At 45.1% G+C, this 6126-nt stretch overlaps 1 pseudogene; it reads left to right on the top strand.

Moving 5' to 3' along the window:
• The first annotated feature begins 332 nt into the window (after positions 1–332).
• On the top strand, positions 333–3698 carry LOC147976344 (uncharacterized; annotated as a pseudogene).
• Positions 3699–6126: the final 2428 nt, after the last annotated feature.

The following is a 6126-nucleotide window of genomic DNA, read 5'->3' on the forward strand; positions in this document are numbered from 1 at the left end:
AAAATGAAAAGAATTGAGGGGGAGAAGATGGAATTGGAGTTGCATGTTGCCGATGTCGTTGCTGATCACAAGATTAAGATGGAGAAAATGCGCTTGAAGATTAGAAAGATTAGAAAATATGCCATTCATAGTGAGGCTTGGTATCATTATGCTGTTGGATCAATTGTTACCTTAGTTGCGATGTTGATCGCATTTGTTGTTGCATTTAAATTCTTTAGCTAGAGAGTTATTTGTTTGTTGCATTGAAGTGTTGTATGCTCTTTATGTATGAACTTGATGTATGAACTTTATGTATTGTATTAATTTGATGTTTTCGGTGCTGTGTATTGAAGATGAGCTGTCAATGGATGCATGATGACTGATGCTCTCCCGAGTTCATTAATGGCGTGCGTACTTTTCTGCTTGTGGCTGAGGCAAACAAGCGAGCAGATGGTTTTATGCATTTTCCATGTGCTGACTGTAAGAATGGTCGCAATTACTCTACGTCAAGAACCATTCATGTCCACCTGTTTGAGTCCGGTTTCATGCCCCACTATAATGTTTGGACCAAGCATGGAGAAAGAGGGGTTATGATGGAAGACAATGAAGAAGAAGAGGACGACGACAGCTATCCTGGCCATGGGTTCCCTGAATACGATGATACAAAAATGAGGGAAGAAGCTGAGCCGGTAATGCGGGAAGAAGCTGAGCCGGCAATGCGGGAAGAAGCCGAAGAAGAGGCATCGGATGAGCCCGTTGATGATCTAGGTCGGGCCATTGCCGATGCAAAGAGAAACTGCGCAAGTGATTTGGAGAAGAAGAAGTTGCAGCGCATGTTAGAGGATCACAAAAAATTGTTGTACCCGAATTGCGAAGGTGACAAGAAAAAGCTAGGCACCACACTGGAATTGCTGCAATGGAAGGCAGAGAATGGTGTATCTGACAAGGGATTTGGAAAGTTGCTGGTAATGATAAAGGATATGCTTCCAAAGGACAACGAATTGCCCGAGAGTACGTACCAAGCAAAGAAGGCTGTCTGCCCACTAGGGTTAGAGGTGCAGAAGATACATGCATGCCCTAATGATTGCATCCTCTACCGCCATGAGTACGAGGATTTGAACGCTTGCCCGGTATGCGGTGCATTGCGCTATAAGATCAGCCGCGATGACCCTGGTGATGTCGAGGGTGAGCGCCCCAGGAAGAAGATTCCTGCCAAGGTGATGTGGTATGCTCCTATAATACCACAGTTGAAACGTTTGTTCCAAAACAAAGAGCATGCTAAGGCGATGCGATGGCACAGAGAAGACCGTAAGAAAGACGGAAAGTTGAGAGTACCCGCTGACGGGTCATAGTGGAGAAAAATTGAAAGAAAGTACGGGAAGGAGTTTGCAGATGATGCAAGGAACGTATGGTTTGGTCTAAGCGCAGATGGCATTAATCCTTTTGGGGAGCAGAGCAGCAACCATAGCACCTGGCCTGTGACTCTATGTTTGTATAACCTTCCTCCTTGGTTGTGCATGAAGCGGAAGTTCATTATGATGCCAGTGCTCATCCAAGGCCCTAAGCAACCCGACAACGACATTGATGTGTACCTAAGGCCATTAGTTGAAGAACTCTTACAACTGTGGAATGGAACAGGTGTACGTGCGTGGGATGAGCACATGGGGGAAGAATTTGACCTAAAGGCATTGCTGTTCGTGACCATCAATGATTGGCCTGCTCTCAGTAACCTTTCAGGACAGACAAACAAGGGATACCGCGCATGCACGCACTGTTTGGACGATACCGACAGTATATATTTGGCTAATTGTAAGAAGAATGTGTACCTGGGACATCGTCGATTTCTTCCGAGCAGGCATCCCGTAAGAAAGAAAGGCAAGCATTTCAAAGGTGAGGCGGATCACCGGACGAAGCCTCGCCACCGTACTGGTGCTGATGTACATGATATGGTCAAGGATTTGAAGGTGGTCTTTGGAAAGGGTCCTGGTGGACAACCTGTTCCGAATGACACTGACGGACGCGCACCCATGTGGAAGAAGAAATCTATATTTTGGGACCTGCCCTATTGGAAAGACCTAGAGGTCCGCTCCGCAATCGACGTGATGCATGTGACGAAGAATCTTTGTGTGACCCTGCTTGGCTTCTTGGGCGTGTATGGGAAGACAAAAGATACACCCGAGGCACGGGAGGACCAACAACGTATGCACGGAAAAGATGGCATACATCAGGGTCATGCAAGCTACGCTCTTACCAAAGAAGAGAAGGAAATCTTCTTTGAATGCCTGCTTAGTATTAAGGTACCGTCTGGCTTCTCGTCGAATATAAAGGGAATAATAAACATGGCAGAGAAAAAGTTCCAGAACCTAAAGTCTCATGACTGCCACGTGATTATGACGCAACTGCTTCCGGTTGCATTGAGGGGGCTTCTACCGGAAAACGTTCGATTAGCCATTGTGAAGCTATGTGCATTTCTCAATGCAATCTCTCAGAAGGTAATCGATCCAGAAATCATACCAAGGTTAGAGAATGATTTGGTGCAATGTCTTGTCAGTTTCGAGTTGGTGTTCCCACCATCCTTCTTCAACATCATGATGCACGTCCTAGTTCACCTATGCGAAGAGATTAACGTTTTGGGTCCTGTATTTCTACACAATATGTTCCCCTTTGAGAGGTTCATGGGAGTTTTAAAGAAATATGTTCATAATCGTGCTAGGCCAGAAGGAAGCATCTCCAAGGGCCATGAAAATGAGGAGGTCATTGAGTTTTGTATTGACTTTATTCCTGACCTTAAGCCGATTGGTGTTCCTGAATCGCGGCATAAGGGCAGACTGGATGGAAAAGGCACGCTAGGAGGGGAACAAATAATATGTATGGACGGACATTCTCTCACTGAAGCACACTACACAGTTCTACAGAATTCCACCTTGGTGGCTCCGTATATGGATGAACATAAGAATTTGCTACGCTCCAAACACCTGGAGCGGTCTGATGACTGGATTACACGTGAACAAACCAAGAGTTTCGCCAGCTGGTTGCAGACACGTACCATGCATGACACCTCTATTGAAGATGACATGTACTTGCTGTCCCAGTTACCATCTTCGAATATAATGACTTTCAAAGGGTACGAGATAAATGGTAATACATTTTACACGATCGCCCAAGATAAGACGAGCACCAACCAAAACAGTGGTGTCCGCTTTGATGCAGAAACCAAGATAGGAAAGGAAACATATTATGGTTATATACAGGACATATGGGAACTTGACTATCGACGTGGTTTGAAGGTCCCTTTGTTTCGGTGCAAATGGGTCAATATGACACGAGGCAGGGTAACGGAAGACCCGCAGTACGGAATGGCAACAGTGGATCTCAACAATCTTGCGTATGCAGACGAACCATTCGTCCTAGCCAATGATGTGGCACAGGTTTTCTATGTGAAGGACATGTCTACCAAGCCAAGAAAAAGAAAAGATAAGGAAGGCAATGCATCGTATGATGAGCCAAAGTGGCACATAGTTCTTTCTGGGAAGAGAAACATCGTGGCAGTGGATGACAAGACAGACATGTCAGAAGATTATGAAAAGTTTGATGAAATTGCTCCATTCACAGTGAATATTGACCCGAGCATCCCGTTAAATGATGAAGATTTTCCATGGTTACGGCGCAAAGGGACACATGCAAAGAAAAAGTTTCACACCCAAAGATCTGGGATGTGATCGGCTTCACTATAATCACTTTCTTCTGTGTTTTACACCCAGGAGGGAATCTCTGTAATAGTTAGGGTAGTTATGTGTTTTGGCATTTGAAACGCGAAGAAATTTTATGTGCAAACAAATTCTTTCATGCCTTTACTGATTTTTTAAGCTAAATGACCCTAAAATTGAAAAGCATTTCAAATGAACTCAGAAAAGGTTGAAAGTTGGCATGGTATCATAATTTCACCCACATAGCATGTGCAAAAAAGTAGAGAGGGTTACCGCAAAAACTGGATGCACTTCGTGTACTAAATGGACAATCTCTTTCGAAGTATCAGGGTTTTGGACGAAAACTCATCCGTTACAAAAGGCATTTCATTTTTTTAAATAACCTAAGCATTACCAAATTGAATATAATGATAAAACACACTAATATTAAACATAAGAAAAAAGAATCACTGAAAAATCTATTCTCAAAGTTAAGTTATTCACAAACTAGTGATTCACACAAATTTCAAATAAATCAAAATTTAAACTATTCAAATTTGTAAACTACCGGTACTAACAGAAAGTTTGTAACTTTTTGTACCTAAAGCAAAAATATTCACAAAGAAACTCTAAATACAGCAAAAAAACAACTCAAACAAAAATAAATAAAGCAAAAAAAGAAAAAAGCCCACCTACTGCGCCACAGTGGCCTGCATACGACTAGAAACCCAGCCTGTTGTTGGGCCAGAATGCAGGCCCGCAAAGGCCCAGTAGGCCCACAGGGCAGCACAGAACATTTAGGGCCAGTAGGCCTGCTTTGGAGAGGAGCTCGAGGGAGCTACCGCACTAGGGCTTATAAACCAGTGCGGACGCCCCTCGGCTAGCGAGGTGGGACTAAACATTTCGCACCGCACCTGCGCCAGCGCACCCCCTTTAGTGCCGGGTGGTAGCACCAACCGGTACTAAAGGGGGGGCCTTTAGTACCGGTTGGAGCCACCACCCGGCACTAAAGGGGGTGCGGTTCCCGCCGCTTGGCCTGGCCAAAACAGGCCTTTAGTACCGGTTGGTGGCTCCAACAGGTACTAAAGGTCCATCCTATATAACTAAACACTTCAAAAATTTTAGTTTCTCCTCTGCTTCTTCTCCTCTGCCCCGTCGCCCGCCGCCCCCGTCTCCATAACCCTCGTTGCCGCCCCCGTCCCCGTCGTCCCCGTCCCCGTCGTCCCCGTCGTCACCGCCGCGCCGTCCCGGCCCGTCCCGCGTCGTCCCCGTCCCCGTCATCGCCGCCCCGTCCCCGTCGTCGCCGCCCCGGCCCATCCCCATCGTCGTCGCCGCCCCGTCCCTGTCCCCGTCGTCACCATCCCCGTCATCGCCATGCCCGTCGCCGCCTCCCATCGCCTCTCGCCTCGCCGGTGAGCACACACACACACATAGTTAGTTATAGAAATGTTAGAATTGTTAGAAATTTTTCTGTTTTTTAGTTATAGAAATAGTTATAAAATAGTTAGAATTGTTAGAAATTTTTCTGTTTTTTAGTTATAGAAATAGTTATAAAATAGTTAGAATTGTTAGAAAAGTTTCTGTTTTTTAGTTATAGAAATAGTTATAAAAAAGTTAGAAATTTTTCTGTTTTTTAGTTATAGAAATATTAGAAATGTTATACAAATGTTAGTTATATATATAGAAATGTTATAATTTTTTTCTTCTGTTTTTTAGTTATAGAAATATTAGAAATGTTATAGAAATGTTAGTTATATAGCATTGTTAGAAATGTTATAGGAATGTTAGTTATATATAAATGTTAGAAATTTTAGTTATCAAAATCCAATCATTAAAAAATGTTACTTTTTGCGGGCATATAGCTAGTATTTGTTCTGGACGATGCCTGGCCCGCATCCTCGCCGTCGACCCGTCCGCGACGACGTCCGGCTGACCCATGTCCGGGACTGGGCTCTGCCGGGCTGGCACTGGGAGGTGCTGCCTGGAGGGGCGCGCCGCTTGATGAGGAACCCGGCCCCGGGTCCCGTCGTCGACCCTGATCTCGTTTGGTGGTGTTCGCGTGGGCCAGTTTCGGTGCGGAGGGAGCCGGCCCCGCCGGAGGAGGTATGTCGCCGTGTCAGGGAGGAGGACGAGCACGTCCATCGCTACATGGTTGCGTTAGAGGGAGGCAGGTTCTCCAATACCTGGCAGTTTCTTCAGGGATCTCACTTCAGCTATGATCCTGTGAGGGTTCCTTCTCTTTGGGTGTCCACCGCCCGCGCCGAAGGAACCACGAGTGTCCTAGATTCTTCTGTAGTATTCGATCTTTATTAGCTACCTAGCCAGTGATGTACTCGATATATAATATTCGAGACGATGTATTCGAGATTATATATTATTCGAGACGATGTATTCGAGATTATATCTATTATTCGAGACGATGTATTTGAGATTATATCTATTATTCGAGACGATGTATTCG

This window comes from Triticum urartu, chromosome 4A (assembly GCF_056163025.1).
Source record: "Triticum urartu cultivar PI428250 chromosome 4A, HENAU_Tu73, whole genome shotgun sequence".
NCBI lineage: Eukaryota > Viridiplantae > Streptophyta > Magnoliopsida > Poales > Poaceae > Triticum > Triticum urartu.